At 32.9% G+C, this 24,921-nt stretch overlaps 1 pseudogene across 1 annotated transcript; it reads left to right on the forward strand.

The window, feature by feature from the left end:
- Positions 1 to 22,936: 22,936 nt before the first annotated feature.
- LOC144575710 (arogenate dehydratase/prephenate dehydratase 6, chloroplastic pseudogene) lies at positions 22,937 to 24,513 on the forward strand (annotated as a pseudogene). The gene has a single exon (XR_013518508.1). The product of XR_013518508.1 is annotated as an arogenate dehydratase/prephenate dehydratase 6, chloroplastic pseudogene (transcript).
- Positions 24,514 to 24,921: the final 408 nt, after the last annotated feature.

Genomic DNA, 24,921 nt, shown 5'->3' on the forward strand with positions numbered 1-24,921 from the left:
GTTGTAAGTGCCCAATTATCTTGCTATCAGGAGAAACTACTAGAGTGCTCCAAACACCTTGAATTGGAGTGTTTTATTAGGGTTGGAAATGCCCTATTATCATTCCATCTGGAGACACTACGGGAGTGCTCCAAACACCTCTAATTGGACTGTTGTGTTAGAGTTGTAAATGCCCTACAATTGGAGTGTTGTATTAGTGTTGTAAATGCCCTATTATATTGCAATATGAAGACACTACTAGTGTGCTCTAAACACCTTCAAATGGGGTGTTGTATCAGGGTTGTAAATGCCCTATTATATTGCAATCTGGAGTCATTATTAGAGTGCTCCAAACACCTTCTATTGGACTATTGTATTAGGGTTGTACATACCCTATTATCTTGCCATATAGAGACACTACAAGAGCGCTCCTAACACCTTGAATTGGAGTGTTGTATTGGGGTTGTAATTGCCCATAATCTTGCCATATATAGACATTGTTAGAGAGCTCCAAACACCATAAATTGGAGTGTTGTATTAGGATTGTAAATACCGTATTATCTTGTCCTATAGAGACACTACATGCTCCTAACATATTCAATTGGATTGTTGTATTAGGGTTGTAAGTGCCCAATTATATTGCCATTAGGAGAAACTACTAGAGTGCTCCAAACACCTTGAATTGGAGTGTTTTATTAGAGTTGGAAATGTCCTATTATCATTCCATCTGGAGACAATACATGAGTGCTCCAAACACCTTTAATTGGACTGTTGTGTTAGAGTTGTAAATGCCCTACAATTGGAGTGTTGTATTAGTGTTGTAAATGTCCAATTATATTGCAATCTGGAGACACTTCTAGAGTTTTCGAAACTCCTTTTGTTGGAGTGCTATATTATGGTTGTAAATATCGTATTATCTTGTCCTATAGAGACACTACATGCTCCTAACACATTTAATTGGAGTGTTGTATTAGGGTTGTAAGTGCCCAATTATCTTGCCATCAGGAGAAACTACTAGAGTGCTCCAAACACCTTGAATTGGAGTGTTTTATTAGGGTTGGAAATGCCCTATTATCATTCCATCTGGAGACACTACGGGAGTGCTCCAAACACCTTTAATTGGACTGTTGTGTTAGAGTTGTAAATGCCTTACAATTGGAGTGTTGTAGTAGTGTTGTAAATGCCCTATTATATTGCAATCTGAAGACACTACTAGTGTGCTCTAAACACCTCAAATGGGGTGTTGTATTAGGGTTGTAAATGCCCTATTATATTGCAATCTGGAGTTATTATTATAGTGCTCCAAACACCTTCTATTGGAGTGTTGTAGTAAGGTTGTAAATACCCTATTATCTTGCCATATATAGACACTACAAGAGCGCTCCTAACACCTTGAATTGGAGTGTTGTATTGGGGTTGTAATTGCCCATAATTTTGCCATATATAGACATTAGTAGAGAGCTCCAAACACCATCAATTTGAGTGTTGTATTGGGGTTGTAAATGCCCTGTTATCTTGCCACCTGGAGACACTACTAGAGTGCACGAAACATGTTCATTTTGAGTGTTGTATTAGGGTTGTAAATACCCTATTATTTTGCCATCTGAAGACACTACTAGAGTGCTCCAAACACCTTTAATAGGAGTGTTGTATTAAGGTTGTAAATGCCATGTTATCTTGCCGTAGAGAGATATTACATGAGTGCTCCAAACACTATCAATTGGAGCGTTGTATTAGTGTTGTCAATGCTGTATTATCTTGTCATCTGGGGACACTACTAGAGTGCTCCAAACACCTTCAATTGGAGTGTTGTATTAGGGTTGTGAATGGCCTATTGCCATGCCATATAGAGACATGATATTAGTGCTTCAAACACCTTCAATTGGAGTGTGGTATTACTGTTGTAAATGCTCTATTATCTTGCAATATGAAGACGGTACTAGTGTGCTGCAAACATCTTCGAATGAAGTGTTGTATAAGGGTTGTAAATGCCTTATTATCTTGCAATCTGGAGACACAATTAGAATGCTCCAAACTCCTTCTATTGGAATGTTGTAGTAGGGTTGTAAATGCTCTATTATCTTGCCACATATAGACACAACAAGAGTGCTCCTAACACCATGAATTGGAGTGTTGCATTAGGGTTGTAAGTGCCTTATTATCTTGCCATCTAAAAACATTACTAGAGTGCTCCAATCACCTTCAATTGGAGTGTTGTATTAGATTTGTAAATGCCCAATTATCTTACAATCTGGAGACACTACTAGAGTACTCCAAACGCCTTCTGTTGGAGTGTTGTATTAGGGTTGTAAATGTCCAATTATATTGCAATCTGGAGACACTTCTAGAGTGTTCGAAACTCCTTTTGTTGGAGTGTTGTATGAGGGTTGTAAATACCGTATTATCTTGTCCTATAGAGACACTACATGCTCCTAACACATTCAATTGGAGTGTTGTATTAGGGTTGTAAGTGCCCAATTATCTTGCCATCAGGAGAAACTACTAGAGTGCTCCAAACACCTTCAATTAGAGCGTTGTGTTAGAGTTGTAAATGACGTATTATCTTGCCATATAGAGACAAGATATGAGTGCTCCAAACACCTTCAATTGTAGTGTTGTATTAGTGTTGTAAAAGCCATATTATCTTGCAATCTGAAGACACTACTACTGCGCTCCTAATACATTCAATTGCAGTGTTGTATTTGGTTTGTAAATATCATATTATCCTTCTAAATAGAGATACTACTAGAGTGCTCCCAACACCTTCGATTGGAGCGTTGTATTTGGGTTGTGAATGCCCTATTATCTTGCCATATTGAGACACTACTAGAGTGCTGCTAACACCATGAATTGGAGTGTTGTATTAGGGTTGTAAGTGCCCTATTATCTTGCCATCTAAAGACACTACTAGAGTTCTCCAAACACCTTCAATTGGAGTGTTGTACTAAGATTGTAAATGTCCAATTATTTTACAACCTTGAGACACTACTAGAGTGCTCCAAACATCTTGAATTGGAGTGTTGTATTAGGGTTGTAGGTGCCCTATTATCTTGCCATCTGGAGACACTACTAGATTGATCCAAACACCTTCAATTGGAGTGTTGTGTTAGGGTTGTAAATGCCCTATTATCTTGCAATATAGAGACACGACATGAGTGCTACAAACACCTTCAATGAGAGTGTTGTATTAGTGTTGTAAATGCCCTACTATCTTGCAATCTGAAGACACTACTAGAGTGCTCCAAACACCTTTAAATGGAGTGTTATATTACGGTTGTAAATGCCCTATTATCTTGCAATCTGGAGACACTATTAGAGTGCTCCAAACACCTTCTATTGGTGTGTTGTATTAGTGTTGTAAATGCCTTATTGTCTTGCCATATAGAGACACTACTAGAGTGTTCCAAACACCATCAATTGGAGTGTTGTATTAGGGTTGTGAATGCCTAATTATCTTGTCATCCGGAGACACTAATAGGGTGCTCCAAACACCTTCAATTGGAGTATGGTATTATGGTGGTGAGTGCCCTATTATCTTGCCATCTGGAGACACTACTAGAGTTCTCCAAACTCCTTTAATTGGAGTGTTGTATTTGGATTGTAAAGACCCAATTATCTTGCAATCTGGAGACACTACAGGAGTGATCCAAACACCTTGAATTGGACTGTTGTGTTAGGGTTGTAAATGCCCTACAATTGGAGTGTTGTATTAGTGTTGTAAATGCCCTATTATATTGCAATCTAAAGACACTACTGGTGTGCTCTAAACACCTTCAAATGGGGTGTTGTATCAGGGTTGTAAATGCCCTATTATATTGCAATCTGGAGTCATTATTAGAGTGCTCCAAACACCTTCTATTGGAGTGTTGTATTAGGGTTGTAAATACCCTATTATCTTGCCATATAGAGACACTATAAGAGCGCTCCTAACACCTTGAATTGGAGTGTTGTATTGGGGTTATAATTGCCCATAATCTTTCCATATATAGACATTATTAGAGAGCTCCAAACACCATCAATTGGAGTGTTGTATTGGGGTTGTAAATGCCCTATTATCTTGCCACCTGGAGACACTACTAGAGTGCAGGAAACACCTGCAATTGGAGTGTTGTATTAGGGTTGTAAATACCCTATTATCTTGCCATATAGAGACACTACAAGAGTGCTCCAAACACCTTCAATTGGAGTGTTGTATTAGGGTTGTAAATGCCCTATTTTGTTGCTATATTGAGACACTACTAGAGTGCTCCAAACACCATCAATTAGAGTGTTGTATTTGGGTTGTAAATGCTCAATTATCTTTTAATCTGGAGACACTTCTGGAGTGCTCCAAACACTTTCAATTGAAGTGTTATATTAGGGTTGTAAATGCCCTATTATCTTGTCATCTGGAGAATTTATTAGAGTGCTCCAAACACCTTGCATTGGAGTGTTGTATTAGGGTTTAAATGCCCTATTATCTTGCCATATATGGACTCTACTAGAGTGCTCCAAACACCATCAATTGGAGTGTTGTATGAGGGTTGTAAATTTCCTATTATCTTGCCATCTTGAGACATTACTAAAGTGCTCTAAACACTTTCAATCAATCAACCAAACAACCGACAATCAGTCAATCAAACACAACCTTCCAACCTAAAGGAACCTATAATCTAGACTTAACTTGCACCTAGACCTCTTAATACACTATCCCTGCGAATCAACTGCCTGATCTATACTATACGATAGATTCATGCGCTTGTGAATCGATTGTAAAGTAGACAATTAGGGTTATAAATATTATTAGCATTAATTTTCATCCTATCATCTTCGCTTGTTGGATTGAATGCTTGTTCTACAGCTTCCCATACATCTATTATGTTGAAGTAGTTAGCCATTAGTCTTTTCCAATAACTAAAGTTTTTGGTGGAGTGAGTCAACATTGGTTCTCTAATATATCTTGGTGTATGTTGTACCATTATAGGATCTAAAAACAATAATCAAATTAAGTGAGTATTAAATTGATTAACCTGCTCTCATACCACTTGTTGGGCCCAAAGGTACTTAGAGGGCGGGTGAATAGGGTCTTTTTCAAATTTTAATCTAAGTTAAAGTTATTAGCGTGTCTATATGTTATTATTGGCGAAAACTCAAATAACTTGAATCTAAACTAAAAAGTAATAAAGTAAAGAGTAGAGTTTAGAGACACTTGACACGGGATTTATTTACGGAGTTTGGCACTAATGCCTACGTCTTGGGGGCTCGCGACCTTCGAGATGGCGCGCCTTTATTTACCCAATGAGAAAGAAGTACAAGATGGAATCGATAAGCCCTTACAATCCTCTAGGAAGTCACACGGCCCAAGCACGGAATGGCTCACGAGCACTAAAGGCTCAAAGATAACAAGGTGAGCAACAAAGGCTCAATGAATAAGTGAGAAAGTTGATCACGCAGGATCACTCTAAGAGTTTGGTGTATTGGTTGAATAAACTTGAGATTGAATATGAATATTGTCAACAATGGCTTTTTCTATATCTGAAAATTTGTGTTTTGAAGTTAATGGTGGCAAGAGTGATAATCTAAATCCAGATTTTGCTTATATTTATAGTGAGCTTATCAGAAAGAAGTAATTTAGTCTTAACCTTTATAACGGTTCCTGGACCGTTATAATGGTTAGCCAACTTACGGCGGGCTTGGGTGCAGTTAACCCTAATGGGTGGTTAATTGTGGCAACGCTACCATAACAGTTGCTCACTGGAAGTTTGGGGGTGCCAACCGATTTAATCTGTTGCGGGAACTGTTGTCGTGAGTTATTCCGTGGGACAATGGTAGAGGGTTTATATTTTATTTGTTGCAACGGTAGGCCTTACTTAGGTCAATCTGAAGCTTATTTTACTAATTTTACCAATTATTAATCCTAATCTTGAGATGATGTTTCTACTGTCCAATGCACAGTGCTTCATGACTGCATCCTTGATAAATATAATAGTTGTTCATCTATCCTTGATGTATGTGTTGTATTCTCTATCCTCATGAATCTGCACAATATCTCAAGACAAGAATATTGTAAAATTCAATTAATATATATTTTGCAAATCTAGTCAAACAAACAAGTAGATTATGGCACAATCCGACATTACAAAGACCTTCAATTGAAGTGTTGTATTAGGGTTACAACTACCCTCTTCTGTTGCCATCTGGAAACACTATTAGAGTGCTGCAAAGACCTTTAATTGGAGTGTTGTATTAGGGTTACAATTACCATCTTCTATTGTCATCTGGAGACACTACTAGAGTGCTGCAAAAACCTTCAATTTGAGTGTTTTATTAGGGCTGCAACTATCATCTTCTCTTGTTATATTGAGACACTACTAGAGTGCTGCAAAGACCTTTATTTAGAGTGTATTATGGTTGTCACTACCCTCTTCTCTTGTCATCTGGAGACACTACTAGAGAATTAATGACATGAATGTTAGGATCTAGGTGCAACAAACTAATAATCTAGAATTCCAATTGGTGCAGGAAAGAGTGAAAGGACGCTACGATCCTTGATTTAGCGAAGCAGGTCCATAATAATGAGGCATGAAACTCTTCTTCTTACGCTCCTACTTAATTATCTTCTGATTGATTTATTTATTTTATGAATAAGTTTTCTTTAGTAATAAATTCTTTTGTTGTGCAATTTTCTTCAGGCATATGGGCTCATCTGCTACCCAAATTTTTGTAGTTTATAGATACAAGCTCTCGTTAAAGTAAGTTCGGTCCCAAGCAAAATGCCTATTTACGTTATGATTTTGTTATACACATTGTGCATACCTGTTTGTTCCTGATTCAGTAGTGGTACTAGAAAGTTTCATAATTGTGTAGTTGCAGAGCCTATACCAGAAAGTTTTCCAATTGTGCATACCTGTTTTTTTATTACTCAATTGGGTCAGATGATAGTATACTTTTGTACCCACTCGATCCTTGATTAGCGTTAGATATTGATAATTTAATATATACTTCTTCATGGTCGTGTAGAGATGGTTATATAGAGTTGGATCCATTTTCAGTTAGATAGCTTTCTTATTTAGATCTGGATCCATATTCTTCCCAATCTATTGTCAATTTGATAGCTTTCTTATTTATTTCAGTTCTATTGTCGAGGAACTTGGATATGAACTATCAACGCTTTGAGGAAAATTTATCAATTGAAAATAAATGCACACCAGAATCTTTTCTCTACACTGTATTAGTAGCTTGTGCAATTTGTATTTTTTTTTCTATTTTTGATATTGTATTGTGCAACTGAATACTACATTTGAGTTATGAGTTAAACAATTGATCATTCTAAATTTCTTAAATTGAGTTGTACATTTATGTTTCATTTTTTAGAGCAAGATAGCTCATTTACAAATCAATTCGATGCAATGTGTACCATGTATCTTGTGAATGTTATTGTTTTTGTTATTAATACTAATAATGAAAGGCGTTATAAAGTTATTAGATCAATTAACTTTTTTTTGAGAAAAAATAAGGGTCTGAATTGATTCGATTTTCCCGGGGTGATTTGTTTCTTATTTTCCTTTCTCTATCTCCGCTTCGTTTCTCCACTCCTCAGTGCGTGAGTTGTTGATTTGGATTTCGTTTCGCTATCTCCGCTTCGTTTCTTTTATTAGATTAATTAATAAAAGAAACATGTTTGTAATTAGTAAAACACGTTTTACGAGATGCTAATCTCATGAAAACATAAACATGTTCCACTGTATAAGTATAATTATGACACGGACATGCAAATTTAGACAACTTCATATCTCTTTTACATTATACCACATACACGTACACATATGAGCAACATACCCAAACTTGGTTATAGTTATTGACATCAATTGTCTTTACAAAAATGCATAATCTTACCATCAAAAATGAAAAATCAACTGAAATATGAATAAAGCAAGCTCATGTCAACTAAAATTCTATTACAACATATTACAACAAATACACAACTTATAAAAATAAAATAAAATTCCAAGACCTTCACTCCAAGAAAAAATAATTTTACTTCTACACAACTCAAATCAATTCCCCAAAAATTTTCCAAGCTAGAGAGAATAGAGATGTCATTAATCTAGCCAGTTCATCTTCATCTAATTAATCTAGCCAATTCAACAAATCCACAAAGGTCTAAAATCAGAGCCTTGGAATTAGTTAGAAATAGAAGGTTGATGGATGATTCTTTCTATTGCATGAGTGATCCTTGTAGGCTCACCACCTAGGAGAAAAGATGCAACAAATTAATTAGACAAATATTACAAAATTAATTCAGTAGCACTTTGCACCATCTCAGGGCCAAATTTAAACATATTTTAAAGTAAGAGTATTTGTGACTCATAGTACAATATTGAAACTAAATTCAACTTTCAGAAACAACCCCAATCCATACTCCAATGACTCCAATGTGTCTATGCATGAAAACATTAATCTAAGAACAAACATAGTAATGATTGAACAATAATTGTTTTCACGTGCATACCAGAATATAAATTGGATGTGTCAAAGGTTTCATTTTTGGACTAAAACTACAATTTCAATATTATTTAATGTTGTTACTTCTACTAATGCTCGAGTATAAGCTGGTATTTGGTACACTAAATACTTTAAGAAGTTCAACAGATCATTAGATCAGAAGCTGAACAGGTTATAACTTTTCAAGCCTTCTTTGCGTAGCATGGTCTTACCATATGAAGAAAGCAAGACAAAAAAATAATAACTTTGTAACTCAATCGTGCAGTCAGAAAATATTCACCAAAAAATGAAAAATTCAACCAAAAAAATGTGGTGCTCAAACCTGCATTAGGCAGGTAGTCCGACTCACTTACTATGTATTTTTTCGATCCACGTTGAAAAACAGAGTTCTTTAAAAGGGGACTTAATTTCACTATATGTGGCAGCGCTCATGTTGCTAACTAGTTTAGTAAAAGCGTGTTAGATGCATGTTATTTTATTAGTTACGACTGTTTGTGTTATTTTAAAATTCCATTTTTTAAATATTTGTTACAGAAAAAATATTGTTGGCTAGTTTCTCATAGACTTTTCTTCGGATAAATTTCGTCGGAGGTCACTAAACTTTGCTCTTTGTCACGAATTGGTTACTCAACTTTGATTTGTTCTTTAATAGCTATTAAATTTTGTAATTGTTCCGATTAGACCATTCTGTTACTTTTTTCATTCAAAAAGTTAACATAATTCTACATGAACTCCAACTCATCTTATATGATAACTTGGATATATTTTTTTTAAAACATGAAATATTTCTCATTCCAACCTCTCTCTCTCTCTCTCTGTTGCTTTTTCTTCTCCAGCAACATTACAATTTCTTTCTCCTTCTCTTCATTTTTTCTTTTCTTCCAACTTCGTCACTTCGTTTTTGTCTGCTGACTCTATTTTATACACTCATTCTTTCCCATCTTTTGTTTGTTGTTGCCTCTATTTTATTTGTTTTGTTGTTTCTCATTTATGTATGTCTTCATTGATTTTTTTTTTTTTTTTTTGAGAAAATAGGAGAAAAAGAGAGAGCTCAATCATTTGAGCTCCGAAAGTTCAAATGAAAGAAACAAAATTCAAAGTTCGTAGCTGATACTGTTAAAGGTTTACCAGTATCAAAATTTCTAGCTTAAATTGATACAATTTCATAAACAAAGCATGAAAGAAACTACTGCTACTTGTGATTAATTAAATAAAAATCCTAAATTGGTGCTACTTCTACACAAACAATTAATTTCTCATATTGGCCTTCTATTCAACCTTACTTAGAAAATTGATAATGTAAGTTGCCTCTAGCTCCATTCTTGTGAAGATGGTTTGGTTGTTGCTACTTGGATGCTGTTATTGTTCTATTGACATAACCTTTATTCAACTTGTAAAGCATCTGGTTGCTCTGAGTTGGAAATTTTGAAGACACTACAAATTCCAATCTTTCAAATGTCATTGTGTTTAGCCTTAATTTTTAAGTATTTTGTCAGGCATGAATAACAGCATATGCAAAATCTAAATCTTAACCATGTCTTATTTGTTATATTATTTTTTACTGATAACAAAAAATTGAATTCAAATGTAGATTAAAGAAACGTATTCAAAGTTAATAAAATGATTATTTTATTAATTGTTACATGTTGATGATGACTTTTGTTATACTTTTTTTTTTTTGGTGATACCGTCTATTCATTTTTTCCTGATGACAAAGTGAATAAAATGATCAGTTGTTGAAGAAAAGTATTAAAATTTGGATAAAAAAAAACAAATTACATTTATTGTTACAAACCTGTATTTCCTGGTACAAGCCTGTATTGTACTCGAATGGTAATGTAGCATATATTATTTTGGATGCTCTATTCTACTCATTAGTTTATCATTTAAAATATTTTATTTCTTTCATTTTACAATTTAATTTTTTTTGTTTCTTTCATTTGAACTTTCGGATCTCAACTGATTGAGCTCTCTCTTTTTTTCCTCCTATTTTCTCAAAAAAAAAAAAAAATCAATGAAGACATACATAAATGAGAATCAACAAAACAATAAAATAGAGGCAACAACAAACAAATAGAATGGAAAGAATGAGTGTATAAAGAATGAGTATATGGAAAGAGTCAGCAGACAAAAAAAAAAAGTGACGAAGTTGGAAGAAAAGGAACAATGAAGAGAAGCAAAAAGAAATTGTAAAGGCGTCGGAGAAGAAAAAGCAAAAGAGAGAGAGGTTGGGATGAGAAATATTTCATGTTTCAAATAAATGTACTCAAGTTATCATATATCATATAAGATGAGTTGGAGTTCACATGAGATTCCGTTAATTTTTTGGATAAAAAAGGTGATGGAGTGACTTAATCAGAATAAATACAAAATTTAATAGCTAGTGATGAATAAATCAAAGTTGAGTGATGGATTTATGATAAATAGCAAAATTTAGTGACCTTAGACGAAATTTAACTCTTTTCTTCACAATACATTGTCGGTTGATAATCGCCAATTAATTTTTCAGAAATAGGAAAAAATTTCTTTTACAAAACAATAAAAAAATACTGATAAAGGAGCACATAGAATAAATGAAAAAACATCCTCCTTTGATCCATCAATTGCTTTAATTTTTTATTGCCAGCCGAATGGAAAATTGTTTACGATGAAGTACATAAAAAATAAACTAAATTATCAAAAAAAATATTGTTTTGAAAAAAATCAATAATTAATTTTGACTATCTCATCCAATAAAAGTAAGTTGAAATCACTGCTTTTCTTATAGATTGCAAAAATATTAATAAAACAAAAAATAAAGAAATTGAAAAGATAGCCACAACAAAATAACTAAAAAAATATGCCACTATATAACTCCTACAATATAAAGTAATGTGCAAGTATTAAACTTCTCATATTGGAACAAACACACTAATACAAAAGTAACTAAAACCTATTATATTAAGTTCATTTTTTTTTTGCCAAATTAGATGCCTTCAACTATTGTTATCAAAAAAAAAATTAAGTAACAAATCTCTAAAATTATCGTTTATCTCATTAATAACTAATACATGGTGATAAAATAAACTATTATCTATCTAATTATTTATTTATTTTCATTTATTATTGTGCCTAAAGAAAGTTGGAAATAAATATGCTTTAGTCCTAAAATAATTGTAATTAACTATCTTATATATGAAAAATAATAAAATTTTAAAACATTCAAAATCCAATATTCTAATTTTGCACTGCATCCAGCTAGGCAAGACCTATTGTAACACTGTGAACTTTTAAAATTCAGATTTAATTAAAATAATAAGTGGTTAAATCGAATAATATATATATATATACGTATATACGAAATTAGTGACGTGGATGGTGAACAGTAATTATACGATTAATTGTGTTAAGAAAGAGGAGCAATAGGTGTTGTATAAATCATTTAATCAATATCGAACAAGTGGAGGGTTTATTTTGCAAAAAGACCACTTACAAGTGGGGGCCCTTGTCATTCTTTCCTCTTTCCCTCCTTCCTTTCCTTTCCTGCGCCCCCATCTCTTCTCTCTTTTCCTTTGTTTCCGCCAAGAGAGAAAGACAACGAGAGAGTGAGAGAGAGACAACCCCCGGTGACCGTATTGCCCGAAAACGGAGATTTAGGAAGAGGAGCTCAAACCTCGCACATCCATCCGTTCCATTGGTAATTCCCCTTTCCATTTCTCTCTCATTTCTTGATTCCGTGTTTTTAGGGTTTCGGTGAAAACCCGTAGAATCGTACCAAACTGATTATTCCGTGCCTTTGTTGTTTCTATAGTGTAAATTGATTGATTTCGTGTTCCAAAGTGCAACCAAATTTCCAATTTATGAATTTTCCCAAAAATTGATTAGGGTCTAAATTGTAAAAGTGCCGGAATTTAATGAATTGACCTATGTATAGATCCTAACGAGCACGGCTAGCGGGATTGACGAGCTTACCGAGTCGCGAGATCGCGGACCCTCTACGTGCCCTACGTAACCAGGTGCGGGGGTTCACGGGATCTGTTTTGGGGTTTATTCGTAGAACTAAATAACGGTGCATATTATTATATTTATGTTGATTGCTTGATTTAAATAAACTGTGCATAGCATGTTGAATCTCTGATTGAAAGCATTTGTTGCCGCATTGCATTAATTGTGATATTAGTGAAATTGAATTGTATAACTGTTATGATTCTCATGTTGGTACGGTTTATCGATTGTGATCTGTCGTTTTGAATAAGTGAGTGGAACCACAGTATGACTTGGATTGATTGTGTGAAGTGAACAGTGTATCATAGTGGAAAGTCTAGCTAGCTACTAGACTTTCATCCAGGACCCTTATGCACATCTGGAGAATGGCCCTAGTGAACCCAGTACCGGTTAGGTAAGGGAAGTGCAGTGTAATTTTAGGTAGAACTGTGGTTCGGTGATTCAGTGAAAGTGTCAGTGATTTCTTTTTGAGAAAAGTGATATTCTGTTGCATATTCGCGGAATATGCCCGTGTATATTTTAAGTGATGAAATTGTATGACTTGAAACCAGAAAATAGAACTGTTAAGCCGGAGGTGATCGATAGTTGATATCTGTACCTCATAACCAGACTTATATATATTATATCTGTGAAACCAAATCTTTCTGGAAATTCGTTGATTGATGTTGATGAGATGTGAATTGAAATCCGTTTGAATCTATTCCCGGTACATGTGCATTTATTATTATTGGTGAATAAATAAATAGATACCCTTTTGCTAGTGTATTTAGTTCTGGTGATGGATTTCTCACAAATCCAGTAGCCCTATAAATTCCGCACTGAGAAAACGGATGACAGGTTTTTCTCACCCCCTCCCCTCGGGGAATTTTTCCCTTTGAATTGATATGTGCAGGTAAACGCGAGTGAAATGGGACTCGGGCTCGACACGTGAGTATAGGCCGAGCTAATAGGTTATGCCAAACCCTTTTTGCCCATTTTGAATGTGTAGTTGAACCCGTAGTCGGTTATTTTGATGTATAGGTTATTATCGAACCGTATTATGTTATAAAACCCTAACGGTACGTTTTAAATTGTTGTTATGACTTAAATGTTGAAATTGCATATTAAATGTCATTAAAATTTCTAGTGAATGGGGAATAATTGTTTAATTATACAGGGATTTGATCGGGTTTGAAAACGGGGTGAAATTTCACGAAAATGGGCAAAGGAATGAAAAACTGTACCCTTATTGCGGGCCGCAATAACCCTATTGCGGGCCGCAATAACCCTATTGCGGGCCGCAATGAGAGTAGACAGAGGGAAATTCGCAGATTAAAATCCAACCAGGTCATTGCGGGCCGCAATAAATTCATTGCGGGCCGCAATGAATGGAGGCAGAGGCGATTTGCAGAGGCTGGAAATTTTGGAATTTGTTGCGGGCCGCAACAGCCCTATTGCGGGCCGCAATGGGTTCTGAAAAATGTTGTTTTGGGTATAACTTAGCCAAACTAAATCGGATTTGAACCAAACTTGTTTTAAATCAAATCATATGATAATTTGACTAATCTGGGCCGTCGGTTAAAGGATTTTCATGAAATTTGACTTCTCCGGAATAAAATTTTCCGGGCTCTATTGAGCGGTGCTTCGTAACCTCAGACAACGCTCGCAGGGGGCTGCCGCCCCCCGCATACTCCTAGAATCAGGCCCACATACATAAACATAACAATATATATATATATATATATAAATCTGCATATGCGGTATGCAGTGGTCTTCCGCATGCATGAACAAAACCGCATTTTAAAACAAAACTGCGCGACCCCCTGTTCCGGGGTGTGACACCTATATGTACTTCTTTTTAATTCACTATATGCAACAATGAAACTAAAATTATATGATTGAAGGTATTAATTACATTAGTTGATTTTCTCTAATCTCTCGTTATAAAATTTAGAAAACATACATATTGTTAATAAATAAAATTCATATAATATTTTGTTTTAATTCTTTTCATATATATAACAAGTGATAGGTTATAGGTAGTATCACTCACATGATAACTTTTTCTTTTATAATTAGATAAAAATTGAGCAGCACTTTCATGATAGATCATTCAAAAGTGACCTCCTCTCTTAAACACATGCATAACTAATTTTGTAGATTAATTTTTAGCGAAGACTTGTTTCTATCTTGATATTAAAATTTAAGCGCACATATACTAAACGTGTCATAAACAAATCATATGCCTCCAATGAGAAGTAGAAAAAGAAAAGAACTTTGAACAACAGTAAAGAATTTGGAAATTAAACTTTTTGGAAATGATGAATATAAGGCGTAAATTATTTTAATTAAATTTAAAAATAAGAGATAACCTCAATATCCATATGAATGTGAAACATCAGACCCCAATATATATTGGACATAACTAGAAGTTAAGAATATATAGATATTTTAATTTTATTATCATGATATAAAATTATGCTTATTTTCCAATAATAAATAATCAATTTATATGGTTAAATTAATGGATGTATTCAATGAAAAAGATTTTCAAGAACTAAGCCATTTTATAAATACTAATACACATTATTTACAAAATTTATAATACTCCAACATAATATCATTAAATTTAATTTCAAAATTGTGAACAATTCATACTAGTGGGAGATATATAATTGTCAATTTTGTAAATTTATTTCAAAACCAAATGAATTTTGTGAATTTTTAGTGTCCAATATGAAAAACAAAATACATAGTTATCGAAATGCTTTTTGAAATATATTTAAAAAAAAGAGGAGGGTTCAAATACCTCCATTTTTTGTGTCTTCACCATGCCTCCATTTTTTAAAACTTTAATAACTCAAAATTCTAAAATTAAAAGTCAAAATGAAACCATTAGATGTGATCTATGTTATTTTCTCTATGTGCTTATAAAAAATTATGATATTTCAATTTTGTTTTTATGTGAATCAATAAATTGAAAAGTCAACGTCTAGAAATTATCCACATTAATATGTTTTTTACAAGCTCTTGATGATAACCAAAATAAAATTAAAATATCATAATTTCTTACAAGCGCATAGATAAAATGATGTAGATCATATTTAACGGTTTTATTTTGACTTTTAAGTTTTAAATTTTGAATTATTAGAGTTTTTAAAAATGAAAGCATGGTGGAGGCACAAATAATAGAGGCATTTGAACCCTTCTCTTAAAAAAAACAAATATTTTAAAAAAGGAAAATGATTCAAATAATGTCGCCAAATTGGAAATCCGAACCAAAATTTGTGTTTTAATGTAGTAAAAAAAATCAAAATACGTGTTTAGGAATTAGGACACACCTAGACACGTTGATATATATATATAGAGATAGGCTAATATCAAAACGTTTGCACCAACCCCTCCGGTGCAACCAAGTCATTTTCCGATTTGCAAAGTCCAAACGACCTATCCGAACCGTTAGATGTTTAATCCATATTGAAATGTGCTTGGAGACCAAATTTTACATTTTTTGGAATTTTTTTGCTATTTATTAAGATGGTTTTAAATCGCTGTTTTCCAGTGGTGCAGAATTTTAATAAAAACAGCGATTTTCAAACCATCTTAATAAATAGCAAAAAAATTCCAAAAAATGTAAAATTTGGTCTCCAAGCACATTTCAATATGGATTAAACATCTAACGGTTCGGATCGGTCGTTTGGACTTTGCAAATCGGAAAATGACTTGGTTGCACGGGAGGGGTTAGTGCAAACGTTTTGATATTAGCCTATCTCTCTCTATATATATATATATATTTATTATTTTTTAATAAAAACATAAGGAAGAATTTTACTTTAGAAGTAAGAGCGGAAGTAGATATATTATTAGCCCCTCTCTTGGTATAAAATTAAAAAAATACTTATTTTTTTCAGCTCTTATCTCAAGTCTCTGCTAGCGAACCGCGCCAAATTTTACATCGCTGAACCAAAAACTGTGGGTCGGACTCGGATCTGCTATGAGCCTATGATATAACCCGATTATTTATATTTATGGTGGCCCTCAAAACTTGTGGCGATAAAAATATATATCCGATTTTCTTATTTGCATAGCACCTAATAAATGTATACGGGCCAGAAATTTTTCTTAGCTTATCAATTAATGATGCGGAAGAAAATAGATTTTGTTAATTTGTCGGTAAGGATATGAATTATTTATTTAATTCACACTCCTTACCACATGTATAGTTGACAGATAAAAAATGCATGATAACTTTTTAAGTCATTTATTTAATCGCATATATGATGTTTATAGCGATTGGAAGATTTATTTGTTGTATAGTATTATATCATTAGCAATCAACACTTTTGACTCTATCAACTTTACAATTATCTGCTATATATATTTGTCATATATTAACTCTAATGTATGAGTAAAGTACATATAAACTTAAATTATAAAATAAAGTTTATTCTTAACAAGTACATACTTTATTTGATTCATACTCTATTTGTTGACACGGGATTATCTTTATTAAAAAAGAAAATCATTTTATTAGTTTGGGAAAAAAATATCATGAGACTCGCCAATCAATGGAAGCGCAACATTTTAGTGCACAGGATTTATTTTTTCTGAGATTATTTGGCGAAGTGATTTTTTATAATGAAATAGTAAAAGCATATTAGAAGAATGCTATTTTGTTAGAAAAAAAATTCCATTTTAACATATTTGTTTTTAGGTAAAAAAAAATGTTGTTGGTTAGTTTCTCGGATATTTTTTCTCTACAATAATTGTCGGTCAATGTTTAACTTAAAAATAATACTTTTTTTCTTTCACAAAACAATAAAATATCGGTGAAAAGCAAAGAGAATAAATAAAAAGAAGTCCACTTTTGATTCCATCAATTGCTCTAATTTTTCATTGCCATTGCGTCAGCGAAAAGAAAATTGCTTGAGACAGAAGTAAAAAGACATTTATAACTAAATTATCCAAAAAAAAAAAAAATTGATTTTGAGGCTATTAAGAAAACTTTGGCTCAGCTCTTTTCCAAATTCCAACCATATATATATGAATAATTTTCTTAAAATTCAAATATAGAAGCACAACTCGCGTAAGTCTAAAATATAGATATGATTTTCCATCTAAAAAGCAGTAAGAGGAAAAAATATATTTAAGTGTGAATATTTATATGATTTTGCAGTAAGGCATAATAGTTATATCAATATTTCGCATAATGATTATTGATAGATATAATAAAATGGAAACGTGTTTTATAATTAGAAGACAAATAATTTAGAATTCATGAATCTAAAATAAAATAGCAAATGTAATTTAAATCTTACAGTTTTAGAGTGACGACATCGTTAAGTGGAATCATAAATATCGATTTTTGACAGTTTCTCAGACGTGATAATAGAAACTTTAGGCATTTTTCTTTTACTTCTCTGCTTCTATAAAATATTTTATGAACGGAGTTTTCAGATTTTATAAATAGCAATCTGAATTTTTTCCAACGAAAATTACTCATGTCTTTTCATTGATTTTGTAAATGAAATTGGTACACAATAATAACATAGACCACATAATTAAATAAAAACTAATATTATTTTAAATACTATTAATCTAGTTAAAATAATAAATGAAAAGATAATAACATATATCACACGAAAACATTTTTCCTTTATATTAAATAAGAATTGAGGATAACACTTTCATGATATATCATACAAAAGTACAAAATTATCCGCCCTCTCTATTATTACTCATGCATAATTTCTCTTATTTCTCATTTTTTTTCTTTGTTGATTTCTCTGATTTCTTATTATATAATTCATAAATATGTACAAATTTATAAATAGAATTAGTATAATATATTTTTATTAGATTTTTCTAATCAATAAATAAAATTAGATTTATATGATAGTGCTTTTTGTTAATTGTTTTTTTTTTTTATATATTGTACAAGTGATATGCAACATCATTTAAACAACGATAGATCACACGATAACATTTTTTCTTTATATTAAATAAGAATTGAGAATAACACTTTCATGAAAGATCATACAAAACTATCCACCCTCTCTATCATTACTCATACATAATTTATGTATACATTAATTTCTGATAAAGACTTGCTTATCTCTTGATATTAAGAAGTACAGATATATACTAAACGTGTCATACAGAAATCATATATTTCCATGAAGAGGTGGGAAATAAAAGAATAATGATAAGGAATTTGAAAATGATGGATATAAGGCATAAAGTTATTTAACTAAATTTAAGAATATTAAATGATTTTAACACACACATGAAAGCAAACGATCAGTTTCCAATATATAGAGAATTAATTAAATCATATTTCTAAAACACCAAATATATTATGTAAATTTGTAGGGTCCATCCCAACAAATAAAATACACTAACTTAGAAATAAATTATTGTGAAAAATATATAACAAAACAAATATAAAAAAAAAGAATTAAAAAAAATGTCGCCAAATTAAGAAATCCGAACCAAAATCTGTGTCCCGGCTTCTAAAGTAAAATCCTTCATTATTTCTTAGCACATATTTTAAATTTTTTTTTTTTTTTAGTAAGGCTTAGGTGCTATGGATAGCATAAGACATTCTGTGCTATGGGCTAAAAAATCTGTTGAATAAACTTTAATCTTCAATCTAAGTAGCTCAATAAATTGGTTATATAATGAACTTGTAGAATACCAGTTTTTATTATTTTTAGATTTGTTTTTACTATTATTTATGATTTATGAAAGATGACAAAAAATAATCTAAAATATTAACAAATTTATTTTATTTTTAAGCCATTTTTTGTCATATTTCATAAATAAAATAATTTTTTTTTTTGAGATCGAAGTTTGGTAGACAAAAAATCTAAAAAACTTAGCTACTTGGCTACTTCGATTATAAGTAAATTACTTCTAAAAAACTTTGATTTAAGTAGATAAGTAAATTAGCTACATAAATCAAAGTTTGAAATTTATACAATAAGTTTTTTAGGCCGTAGCACAGAAGTTCTTATGCCATAACCTAAGTCTTATTTTTTTTTTTTTGTACTTCTAAAGAAAGGATACTGTTAATTAAATAATTAAATAATTTTAGTTTTGTCTTTCAAAAATTTGAAATACCATTAATTAATGTCTTCACCATAATAAATTACAGAATAATTATCTATCCAGCGGTCCCTATCTCAGCAAAATATTACAAAATGTGTTTTGTGATCGGCTGGTGATATTTTTCTGCTGCCGTTTGTAACAAGTTATAAGAAATTAAATAGAAAAAGAGACGGTCAGGACTGAGGTCAACAAAACAAGGTAGGTAGATATATTTGTTGCTTAATTACTTCGTAAGTGTATTAGACCTACCAGCTATTAACTTGACCTTGTGCACCTAACAACCCTCTCTCTCTCCGCACCTACCTCACACAGTCACAGCCCATGATCAATTAATTGTTTCTCTATTGCATTGGGATTTGGTGTGGCAACACACTTATCATATCTGTGCATAGTTTAGCTTGTTGCCTGACAAATGAATTATTCGGGTTCGGTTCGGCGAGATCAAAAATTCGTGATTCGGGTATAATTCGGGAATGATTCGGAATTATCCGGACCAGAAATCTCAGTCCTGCAAGGGAGCAAAAAAATAAAAAACCAAAAAAATAATTGTTCTTGGAAAAATTCAGGAAAAATTCGTGAATAATTCGTAAAATTCGGGGATTATTCGGGTTTAATTCGGTCAAAGTTCGGTCAACCGAATAATTCGGTGTTTGGTTCGGCATCACCCCAAAAAAGAATTAAACGGGTATAATTCGGGTACCTTGTCACTATGGTTGCCATTATGCTCAAACAATTTGCTAAATCGTGTTGCTAAACAGAAAATTGCAGCTATATACTACCAATCTCCAGTAATGTCTGTTTATAATTAAGAGGAAAAATGTTATGTGGGAATGAGACGTGTGATTTTTATTTGTTTATAGTACAATTTTTAGTTAGAAGTTGCATGCATAGTCACAATTTATTGATTCGAAAAAGATTTGGTGGGATAAAAAATAATTCGAAATTATACATTGAGTCTATACCGGATATTTTAGTCCCACAAGAGAGCCAAAAAATATATATACGAGAACATTTTTTGGTCCGAAGAATAATTTGGATATAATTCATAAAAATTCGCAAATAATTTGAGAATAATTTGGGTATATCAAATAATACACGGATTGATTCGCCAACTGTTCAAATTCAAATAATTCATGAATTATTTACAAATCTTATTACTATAGTTGCATGTTCTTTCAAGGAAGTGGATGCTTGCGTGCTTAGGTCAATAATTTCCAAAAGGAATTTTTATTTACACCCTGTTTGAATGGAGAGTACGGAAAGAAAGGAGAGGTGAAAGATAGAAGGGAATAGAATGGAATAAAAATGAAGATTAACATATTTAATATCTTCGTGTTTAGATGATTAATGAGGGAAAATAAATTTAATTTTTCTTTTCGTCTTATTTCATATTTGGTTGATTAAAGTTAGAAGGTTAATGAGAAATTTGTAGCTGTTGTAAGATTGTGACAAAAAACATGTATGAGAATTATATAAATAAGATATAGGATTGGACATTTGTGTTATTTTTTTTTAATATTTACAACAAAATTTTTTTTTATCCGTACACCTCAAATTAAGTTAGAATAGTTTAGTTCACATTTTTTTTTTACACTTTTATCTATGTTTTTCTAATGAAACGTACATGTTTATATCTTTTGTAAAAATAAATAAATAAATAAGACAACAAATGCCCATACATTTACTAGGAAGCATGTATTTATTAACGAAAGTTTTTTTTTCTTTTTATTTAAAATTTAAAAGAACACATCACAATAATGATATCTATATATCAATCTATTCTAAAAAATGGAAAATATGATTTATTAATTGAACTGCAATCTTCTATTTTATGATGCATTTCCAGTATTGTTTTAACAGAATTTGAAACTTCTATTTAAAATGCTCCAACCTCCTCTCTCTTTGGTGAAGGGAAAGAACATATAAAGCAACATGCATACTAAAATAAAGTATTAATGGAAAAAAAAAAAAAAAAAAGGCAATGCTATTGCTAATAACCGTTTGACAAAATCTTGACTTCTATGTAGTTCATCCGTAAATGCGGATCTTGTTGTTTGGAAAGTTAATCATTATATCCACAAGTGCCAACTCTTCTTTTTAGAAGTGTTAATTACGGAGAAAATGAATCGAAACCAGGGGCGAGCTACTTCTAAGAAAAAATATATTATAATTGCACTAATCAACATGAGTTTGGCATTGAGAAAGGGGAGGTAGCACAATTGGCTAGGAAAATGTTTTAGAGTTGTTATACCCAAAGGTCGAGAGTTCGATTTCCTCTCACGAACCTTGATAGCTACTACCAAGTTTTCAAAAAAAAAAAAAAAACATGAGTTTGGCACCATAAATGTGTAGTAAGCAGCAAAGTATGCTCTTAAAGTCCTGTTCTCAGTCTGAATCCTCAATCTTTTTATTCCTACGGAGTCAATAATCTTTTAGAACTACGACTATGAGGGGAGGTTGTAATAATAGCATCCATACCCGATTCTTATTTAAAATTAGAATTAAACAAAATTATTCAAATTAATGAAAAGAGTTATTGCAAAATTATTCAAGGGGAGGTTGGTTGAATTTAAAAAAAAAAAAAAAAAAAAAACTCTACTGAAGCAACGGTTCAGTGAAGGTAAAAAATTAATTTTTTCCACCCGATCAAACTAGCTGCTACAAAAATTTTATTCAGGAGTCCACTGAACCGTAGATTCGGTGGAGCTGGTTTTTGTAAAATTGCTCCGACGTCTGATGCTCCTTCCATTTAAAGATTTATGTTTAATTCTAATTTAAAAACAAAAATCTCCATACCCCCGCACTTAATTTCTAGTTATTACCAATTCCTTCCGATGATCAAAATTTGATATAATAATTGAGATTTTGTGAATAACTGACAGCACTTGTACCCTTGTCATTTTAAAATAAAAGACTGTTCTGTAATTCAGGGTACTTATAATGAAAAGTTATCAAATCAGGATGTTTTCAAACAAATAATCCTCACTATTATCAATGATTATAAATATTTCTATGGATCTATATCTCTATTTCTATTGTTCAAATAGTCGATCTGAACCGTCAAACATGATCTTCATATAAAAATGTACTTATAAATCAAATTTTAAGTTTATTTATTTATTATTTTACTATTTTTTAGATAGATAAAAATTTACTGGTTTCAGATGGTCTAAATTTTTTAGATCAAGTAATTTTCTATCTATCTAAAAAATATATATATAAAAAAAATTTAATCTCCAGGTATATTTGTGTGAATTACGTTTTATAGAGGTTATAGATGAAAAACTTTTGACCGTGAATTTTGTTTTATTATAGAGAAATTCTGATGGGTCGGTCTCGGCTAGCAGCAGTCAGCAGAGCATATAACTATATAAGAGGGTCCCCTGCCCCAATTGTTCTTTAGCTTAAAAGAGCAACCTCTCTTCTGAGTTCTGACACCTAACATTTCAGGAAAACCAAAACAAAAGACATCAAAAATATAAAATCAAGCATAGTACATCTCTTTGCCTCCATCATCCATGGCCATGCTTCCATCATCATCGCCGGCATTGGCCGACCCATGCCAGAGGATCTACCTGACCAGAAGCCGAACAAACACCATGCGAACATGTTGCACCAACCAATCCACCTATACTGGCAAGCCCGGCATCTTTACTTCGGGCTTCGCCCGTAATGATTGGCAAACCTCCTGTGCCATCCTCTCCAGCAATCACCGGTTACAATCACAGGATAGTAGCAAACACCTTGAATTATTACCGGTAATGCCGTCATCATCCGACAACAACAAAAAATCATCTTCGCCATCCTTAGGCCTGGTCCCAGTCTCTAACCTCCCTCGGCCTCTAAGTAATACAATCTCCGATCTTTCTTCTTCTCCTACTCATGGTTCACAGCTACGTGTGGCGTACCAGGGCATGCCAGGTGCATACAGCGAAGGGGCTGCTACCACGGCCTATCCGAATTGTGATGGGGTCCCGTGTGACCAGTTTGATGTCGCCTTCAGAGCCGTCGAGCTTTGGCTTGCTGATCGTGCTGTTCTTCCCGTGGAGAATTCCCTCGGTGGCAGTATTCATCGCAACTATGACCTCTTCCTACGTCACCGACTCCATATAGTCGGTGAAATCCAGACATCGGTGCACCATTGCCTTCTCACCCTTCCCGGTGTGCGTAAGGATTGCCTGACACGTGTCATCAGTCACCCTCAAGCGCTGGCACAGTGCGAACACACCCTTACCGCTCTCGGCCTAAACGTTGTGCTCGAATCTTTCGATGACACGGCTGCTGCCGCTGAATACGTGGCAAGCAACGGGCTCCGTGACACGGCAGTTATTGCATCAGCACGTGCCGCAGAGCTGTACGGGTTACAAATAATGGACCAAGACATCCAGGATGACCCAAGAAACGTTACCCGATTTCTGATGTTAGCACGGGAGCCGGTGATTCCACGTATGGACCGGCCGTTCAAAACCAGTATTGTTTTCGCACACGACAAGGAAGGGACCTCTATTCTGTTCAAGGTGCTATCAGCTTTTGCATTCAGAGATATCAGTTTGAGCAAGATAGAAAGCCGGCCACACCGGTACAGCCCGATCAGGATGGTTGACGATACCAACTTCGGTACGGCAAAACACTTCGAGTACATGTTCTATCTCGACTTTCAAGCATCCATGGCCGACGTCCGGGCTCAAAATGCGCTGAAGGAGATACAGGAGTACACGTCGTTCCTTCGGGTTCTCGGTAGTTACCCCATGGACATGACTCCATGGCCCACCACCTCTTCCGGCTCCGGTTCTGTTTCCTCTTCCAATTAAGGGCTCTTGATTAATATTAGAGTTGTTAATATTGTTACAATATTATGTTAGAAGGTTGTTGAGAAATGAAACTCGTAATAGCGAATAAAATAATTTCACATTAGTTTGAATGTATATAATCTTATTTTTCATTTTCGATCTTAACTAATGAATAAAAGGCTAAATTATCTATTTTTATTTTTTGTAATTAATTTGCCTGTTGTGACCTTATTGCCACAAGGTAGAACTCGACTTTGAATATAGAGATGGCTAACTGAATAAATATCATATTTGAAAAATATTAAAATCTATATAACATAAAATATTCACTATTTAATTTCATCAAAAAAACACAATAACTAAATAACTAATACTAATAAAATAACATGTTTATCAAAATAAAAAACATAACATATTCATATTTTTTTTATATAAATTTAGACATATAAAAAAATATGCCATCTTACATTCATGTTCTTTAAATTTTTTGTATTATCATATAGGAGGCTCATACACATAAAATACAAGTTTTAAGTCAATATTTTCTATACTTAATAAATTTTTTTGAAAATATTGAGGGTGGTTTAGCCACCCC

Source organism: Carex rostrata, chromosome 24 (assembly GCF_964058835.1).
Source record: "Carex rostrata chromosome 24, lpCarRost1.2, whole genome shotgun sequence".
Lineage (NCBI taxonomy): Eukaryota > Viridiplantae > Streptophyta > Magnoliopsida > Poales > Cyperaceae > Carex > Carex rostrata.